The sequence below is a fragment of the Zonotrichia leucophrys genome, unplaced genomic scaffold (assembly GCF_028769735.1).
Source record: "Zonotrichia leucophrys gambelii isolate GWCS_2022_RI unplaced genomic scaffold, RI_Zleu_2.0 Scaffold_138_119289, whole genome shotgun sequence".
NCBI classification, from domain to species: Eukaryota; Metazoa; Chordata; class Aves; order Passeriformes; family Passerellidae; genus Zonotrichia; species Zonotrichia leucophrys.
In genome coordinates this window covers 71,187-78,941 of record NW_026992343.1, presented here as the reverse complement: position 1 = coordinate 78,941, position 7,755 = coordinate 71,187, and positions in this window count along the sequence as shown.

The window sequence follows — 7,755 nt, the reverse complement described above, 5'->3', positions numbered from 1 at the left end:
CATTCCCTATGAGCATGATTTCCTTTGAAAACAACATTGAGAATTAAAATGTGTGAGGAAAGGGGGTGAAGCCAAGAGTCCTTCTTCATGTGGCAGAGCCAGGGCTCATTCCAGCAAAGTTCTGCCATGAGAAGGCCGTGCACATGCCTTGCTGTATCCCTTTGAAATTAAATGGAGTTCATATCTTCCTAAAGACACATACAAAATCTACTCAAAAAGGTAAAATGAGGTAGTAAAACCTCAAGACCACTGATATCTAAAGTGCAGGTTTAGATTTCATCACCTGACACCTGCTCAGAGTTCCACAGAAAAGTCCATTGGGAAAGTCTCTATCAATAACATACTAAATAACTCATCTACCACAACACCAACATCTGTCACAACTTTGACTTGTCTTCTTAGAAACATGATAAACATTTTTAATTTGGGTTTGTGTTCATGCCTGTCTGCCCACAGCTGAAAATAAAAAGTAAAAGTGACAACGATACCCAGAAACAGGGATTCACTTCTTTGAATCTGAACTCAGGTTGTGTTGGAAGGGAAGCAAGGGTGTGTGTACCACATCTCAGCAAGCTCACACTGCCCATTTCAGACTTATACAAAATAAACCCCCACTTACTTTGATGTCCACAAAAGCCTGAGCAAGGAATCTCAGGCTGCAGGGCTGCTCACACAGAACTTTCAGAATGCAAACCTGGACCCTGAGGCAGTTCACATCTCCTGCAGCACACTGACACCACAGAAATTTCCTCAAATATTGCATTGGAACAGGAGAAAATGTTTTCATCGCTTACCTTCTAAAGAATTCAGCTTTGAAAATATATAATCACCCTGGAATCTAAATGAGCTACTTCAGTTGGGATGGCAGAACATGGCTCTCATTATATTGTGAATCTATTCATGGTCAACAAGCCCCACCACTGCCCTGGGCAAACCCAGCAAGAAACTTCCCAGGTTTAGGGAATGAGTTCTTCAAAGTCACTGTGGGATCAACGGAAACTGTATGCATGTTGAATTTTCCTCTCTTAACTAGGTTCCCAGACTCTGTTTTCCTCACTGAAAAGGAGATGTTCCTACTTGATATATTAATGCATACATAACTCAGCACATCCATGGGGAACAGCGAACATTAAAAAAGGAAGGAAAGAACCACTGCATCTTTCAAGGTGTGTGCATTCTATTGTTGGCGGTAATAGGGAAACAAGCGTGGAATTCAGAGGAGCACTGGAGAAGTTACTGAACAAAAGAGTTCCAAGGAAGATGAAGATTTAAACCACGTGACACCAAAGAATCTGCTCGAAGTTTGGCTACCATCTTTATCATGGAGGATTTGCCTGGAACACCCTTGTCTGGAAGGCAATCCACACAGATCCCGGAGAAGCCAAGTACCATTGAGAGGTCACCAACACTGTTCAAATGAAATGCTGGCCTCTGCAGTTCCTGAACTTCTCTGCTCTGGAACATCTCCCAGAAATTTTAAGTGTCATGACAAACCATTTCAGAGAATCAAGGAGCCCCTGAGAAGATACTCCATGAAGCAGGTAAACAGTGCACGGAATAGAAAGAGAATGGAATAAGGCATGAGGAGCATCAACATTACAAACTGTCGCTCATTGTCAGCCATTCTAGCAAACAACAATACCCTAAAAGTTTGGAAGTTTTCTTTCTTTTTGTCCCATGGACCTGCAGCTTGAGACCTCTGGATGAAGTTGATGCAAAAATTTAACAGGGAGCATTTCCTAACTTGTTCATCAGTATCTAATTTAAAAAGTAGAGCAACAAGTGACAAGTAGGAAGAAAACAAGAGTGTGGCAGAAATAATGCTGGCACAAACTCCACAATCTCACCTGCTGAAGGATCTTGGCAAGGGTGCCCTTGTCCTTTTGCATGACTCCATCTCTCTGCAAGCGAGCAAGTAACTCTGGCTTCTTGTAAGTCCTCAGAGCAAGCAAATGAATCACCCTGTCCCTGTAGGGTCGCCGATAAACAGCACTGCAAGGCTTCTGTTCATTCTCTGCAGGCTTCGTGGGCTTTGTTCTCTTCTCCTCAGGGGCATAAAAGGAAGAGTTTGGTTTGGCTCTTCTCACATCTGCTTGTTTTCCCAAAGGAAAGGAAAAAAGAAAAAGAGGTGTCAAATGGGGAGTTGGCAGAAGGCAAAAGAGTTGATTTAAAAGGATGATGGATCTTCCTGGGGACAGAGGTGTTTTGGAATATCCTTGTGGATCCCTTCCAACACAGCATACTCTGCTTCTCTGACAAAGCCCCGTCCCTCACTGGTACTGTATGGATCATATTGCAAAGGCACCCTGTACCCTACCAGCAACCAGACCTGTCTCACCTGAGTTTCTCTGTGCCAGCCAAAGCTAAATTGCCACCCACTTCAACAACTATATCACTACTGCCTGTCCTAAAACCCAAAGGGTTGAATGGGAAATATTCCCTCAGGATCTGTGAAGACCACCACCAAGAATCACACAAATCATCACTCACATTTGAAAAAAAATGGCCCAAATGAGAAATTCAGAAGTTGAGTTTTGTCTCTGCCAAAAGCCACCATGATGCTGCCTTAAAATGCTCTGCACTAGGCTAAGGCAGAGCAAGAGCTGCACTTGCAGGGGCAGGGATGTCCCTGCAGGCAAGTGACTGCAGCCACAGCCAGGTCAGAGCCTGTTTTGCTCAGGGCAGCTGGCTGGGCCTGGCTCAGCTCACTGCTGCAGGCAGCGCCACTGAGTGCCTGGAAGGGGAATGTGCACCTGGTGTCTGCCTGGAGCCAGGCTCCTTGGCGAAACAGCACTCAGAACAGATCAATACAAATGGCACCTCCAAAGCACATTGTGATTTGAAGGGAAATGTTGGAATCTGTGGGCAAGATGACATCAATATTTTCCTTTCACTTTCCTGGAAAAGAACCCAGTGTAGTATTGTGGCAACATTCACTTATCAACGACGAAGACAAACAATTCAATCAAGCATGGTATTCCATATTGACCTGATGAGATTCTTGGTGCCACTGCCTCATGGTCATTTTCTTTTAGTTTCCAATTAAATTTAATGGATAACGAAAGAGCCTAGGTGTTCCAAACTCCAAATCTTATCTACCAAGTCTGTGAGTTAATATGTATAAGGAAGTCCAAAACTTGACCTCCATGCTCCAAATTCCAACCCATCAAGCAGTATGGGAACAAGGAAGGACAGGCAGGCTTTCTCAGGGAAAAACAAACCAGTGGCTGAATGCAGCACCAAGAGACTGCAAGACTGACCTGAGGCCAAACCACCTCCAGATAAGAGCTCAGAACACTTGAGATCCCCTTTCCAATGAATATGCTACAAAAATGTGTTACTAATTGAAACTCTTACAGATGTTAAGCAAAATATGAAAGCCAACCATACCTCCAAGTGGGTTACACGATTTGACACGTTGAACATTTCCATTGTGTGACACCTCACTGGCATTTTGCTAAAAGGAGAAAAAAATTCTCGGTAAAATTTTCAGCCTCATCTCCATCACTGATGATTAACTACGCCCTGCATTTTCAACAAGAACTCTATTTGCACAGGTTTGCTTTCACATCACCAGAAAGGGCTCTTTGACACAGCTCTCCCTCTGAAGGCAGTCAGCTACAAAAGTGCCCTGAGAGAGCCACCCTCACTTAGCCTCTCATTCAACCAAGCCTTCAAGTAGCAAGTCATCCTTTCCCCAGATGATGGAATTTCTAGGCACAGGCTTCCCCTTCAAATCAAGTGCTTCAGTACAATTGAACTGGCCGACATGACTCAGCTAACAATCCTGGTGAGAGTGCTGCACAAAACAATCAAGAATTCATGGCAGGACCCCACACTGGGATTGACTTGGCACTGTGGAAGAACATCACAGGGCCAGCTCTGAGAAGAATTTCATCTGCACAATCTGAATTTCAACTCTCAACATGCATGAAACCGCCAGCCAGATACAATAAAATTTGGGTTGCTTGGCTGAACTCATCCTTTAGTGCAGAATGTGTCACATTCCGGTTGAGGGTAAAAATCACTAAAATGTTTGTCAGCCTAAGCACATTGTTAAACAGAAACAGCTACGGCCATCCAGCTGCTTCATTATGAAGGCAAAATTGGCTGAGATAAAATCTAAAAGGCTATGATAATGGACTGAAATTTGTGAAGTAATTGCCATGAGAAGGGACAACTCCATACCAAATAGAAGATAGAATATTACCTAATGGAGCTGCAGGAAGCAATAAGGATTAATTTCTTTCTTTGATAAAAATGTATCACTAGGTGGAAAAGCTTTGAAAGTGATGCTCATGAGTCTGGAGTTCTCCACTATGCATCACAGCCAGAAATACAGTAGTACATCCTCCTAATTGTAGATAATACTGTTAGAGAGTTTCCTTTACCCAGATATGATTGAGAGTGCAATACAAATGTGGAACCATGAGAAATCCATACATTTTAGCCACGAGCTATGCCAACAGCATGAATTTCCCGAGTGTCACAGCATGGAGAATATCAGACTTGCACTGGAAGTTCCTCAGTGTCGTCCTTGAGAGCCACTTCCATCAGCGAACCTCCCACTTCCACAGACACCTCCTCCGTGTCATCTCTGTGAGTCGCTTCCCCCCGGGCAGCTGCCTCAAAGGGGCCCTTGGAGCACCAGTGGGGCCCCAGCCCTGCCCAACAGCTCCCGCGGGCTCAGCAGCACCTGACACCAACACCATGGCCAAGCCCCCACCCGCTGCCAACCCACAGAGCCCCACACCTGCCCCTCACCTCTTGCTCTTGGCACCTCTGGCTCACCCTGACGGACATGGCAGTGCTGGTGGGGACCCTGTGGGACGCAGTGCGGCTTGGGGCCCTGCGGAACTCACTGGATCCTGCCCAGGCCCGCAGCTCCGCCATCCCCCTCTGCCTCGGCTGCTCCAGCACCCACACACACACTGATCCTGCTGAACAATCTGCGAATGTAGAATACTTCTATTGTTGCTAGATGTTTGGCTCTTGAGCCTTTCAAGGCTCATCAACGAGAGGGGAGATGACTCCCATGAAACAAGAAGTAACCAACTAGCTGGAAGTGATGGCCAGGCCTTGGAAAGGCAGGTGACTTCTTGCCTGAATTGCCTTGTTGAGGTGCAGGGCTCTACAGGCATATGTGACCTCAGACACAGGGCAGTCAGCAAGGCTTGGGAAGAAGTATGCACCCATCGATGGTGGACAGAAAGAATGCAGAATTAATGGGCACAAGGACATTTGGAGGCTCCCCTGAAAAAAGGAAGAAACTGATAAAGCCAATACAGCAACTGTGCTTAATCAGTTCCACCAGGGTAAATGGCCATTCCAGCAGGGGCAGACTATGGCAACCCACTCAAGAGACCTCTCACTAAGAAGAAGAAGGGAGAGACTGAGTATGCAGAATAATGAGCATTAAAAGAGAGAGGTTCATTACCCAACACCAGACAGAATACTCACTAAGGAGAGAATTAAGGAACTTGCTGTCAATGAACACTAATCTCTTTCTCTCATCAAATGTATAAATACTCAAACACTGGGTTCTTGTGGTGCTGGCTTTGTGAATTTGTCCCTCAGCCACCCTTTCTGCACAGAACTGTAAATAATTACCTCCACTCTGTGGCTGGATTGGGCTCTTGAAAAATGGGTGCTGCAACCAGCCAAGTTGGAACAACGCTCTCTCTTGCTCTGACACCCCCGCTCTCGCTGCAGCAGCCAAAGGCTCTGAGAGGTCCTGCCCTGTGCCGGTGACAATGGCCACGTGTCCTTGGAAACAGGGAGTTCCATGTGCCAGGCTGGCTGGGATGTCACTGAGGAGCGGGACATGACACAGTGGGAACAGCAAGATTTCACAATGGGCACAGGTAGGGAATGCCCTGCCCTGTCACATCACTGACTCGCCTCATTCCCAAGTGCTGAAAGGGGCATCCGAACAACACCAGTAGCTGCAGCTGTGCAAGCACTTCATTAGCAAAAAGGACTAATGAAGTGTTTCTGAACAAAAGTGCTGCACTTGCCTCTCTCTGAGACAAAGGAGCAGCTCAACACGTCTAACAGGCCACCAAGGAGCAGCCCTGCCAGCTCTGGATGATCCTGTCATGGGCCCGTCAGTCTGTGAGGCTTCCAGCACGTACACGATCACTCAAATATCATCTCTTTGACACAACTCTCCCGCCTTGCCTCATCCCAGTCTCCTCAAAGGAAACAAGGCAGCAGCATGCCCAGGCCCCCATGTGCTCTGCAGGAGGAGCTGACTTGGAAAGGCCAGGGATCACCATGAACACAACTACAGGCTGACAGTTGTGCTGACTGCAGGTGGCCATTGAAATTACTGATGCATCTGGAAAAATATTTCACATTCAGCTTAGAGTGGTTTGGTTTTCATATCCCCTATACCCAAGCTTAGTCCTGATTTCAGTCAGCTGGAACTAACGAAACCCTTGTCCCGCCATAACAGCGAAAAACAATAAGAGCATGGCATTGAAAATAGCTTGAATATTGCCATCCAAATCTCATTTTCCATGTCACAAAATTTTATCTTTGTCTTCAAGACCATGTCCATATCTGCCCATGTCTGCTTCCCTCACTGCCACACTCACAAGGACAGTGTGGTTTAGGGACAGAAAGGAAAGAAGCAATTTGTCAAACACCAGAGCCGACATCTGTAAAACAACTGTACCCATTTTTGGGAATGACTGGATTGTGCTGGTTATGAATACCCAGTTGTGGACTTCGGGAAATGCCTTTGTATTGACCCTGAAAGGCATCCAAGGAGGTATTACACTGGACTCTGGCATGTTAGACAGCCTTTCCATATCTTAAAAAGACACTGATGACAGCCCCTGCTCTGGAGTTACCAGATTTCGCTGAATCTTTCACACTCTTCATACATGGGCAACTTTGCCATGTATATTAGCCCCATATTTAGCTCAAAGACTGGGAATGCAGGAAAGAAGCTGTGGGAATCCCTAAATTCAGAGTGTTTTGGGAAAGCTGCAAAAGGCAGGCCTCAGAAACAGCAGAACTGCACTTAGAGCCAAGCAGTAGCCATGGGATTTGTCAGCAGAAAAGTTATATGAGATGTGGAAAGTCAGGACAAATAAAACAATGGTCTGTATATTAATGCTTGTCTTGTCTATATCACTAGCTACAGAAAAGTATATCCAGCAAGATATGAGGAACTTCTAAGCTTAATAATGGACCTCTGTGCATAGTGTTTAAGGGCTTACAAGTAGGTATTGTATTTGAAAATACTGTTTTACCTAAAGGTACGGGTGCTTGAAGTGGTTGGATAGAGCTAGTGTCAATATGGTTTTGTTCTGTGTGACTAGTCTAAAAACATTTTAAAGCGAGTTCTATAATTGAGTTCCTCCTCTGCTGCTGGGGATGTGAGCTGCTGGCATCTTCCCATTGTCATAACCATGGAATGAGATTGATGCTGGAAAATAAACAGTTGGAGGCGCATTCCTCAGCTGTCCCATCCTGTTCATGATTTTGTAGCTAAACCTGTGGCCAGCAATAGAAGCCAGTGCAAAAGAGCGCATTCCTTAACAAACAATTAAAGATTGTATCCAAGGGATAACCAGAGCACCTCAGAGCAGGAGCCACCACTGTCCTGATTGGTAGAATCAGTTTGAAAATACCTGAGAAACAAAAAGTCCGTTTATGTGCCGCACATGGTTATGCTGGCACATAGAGTAAAAAGGAGCTCACTGGTTTTTCCAAAAGTAACAGGGGGTACTACTGGAAAAAAAG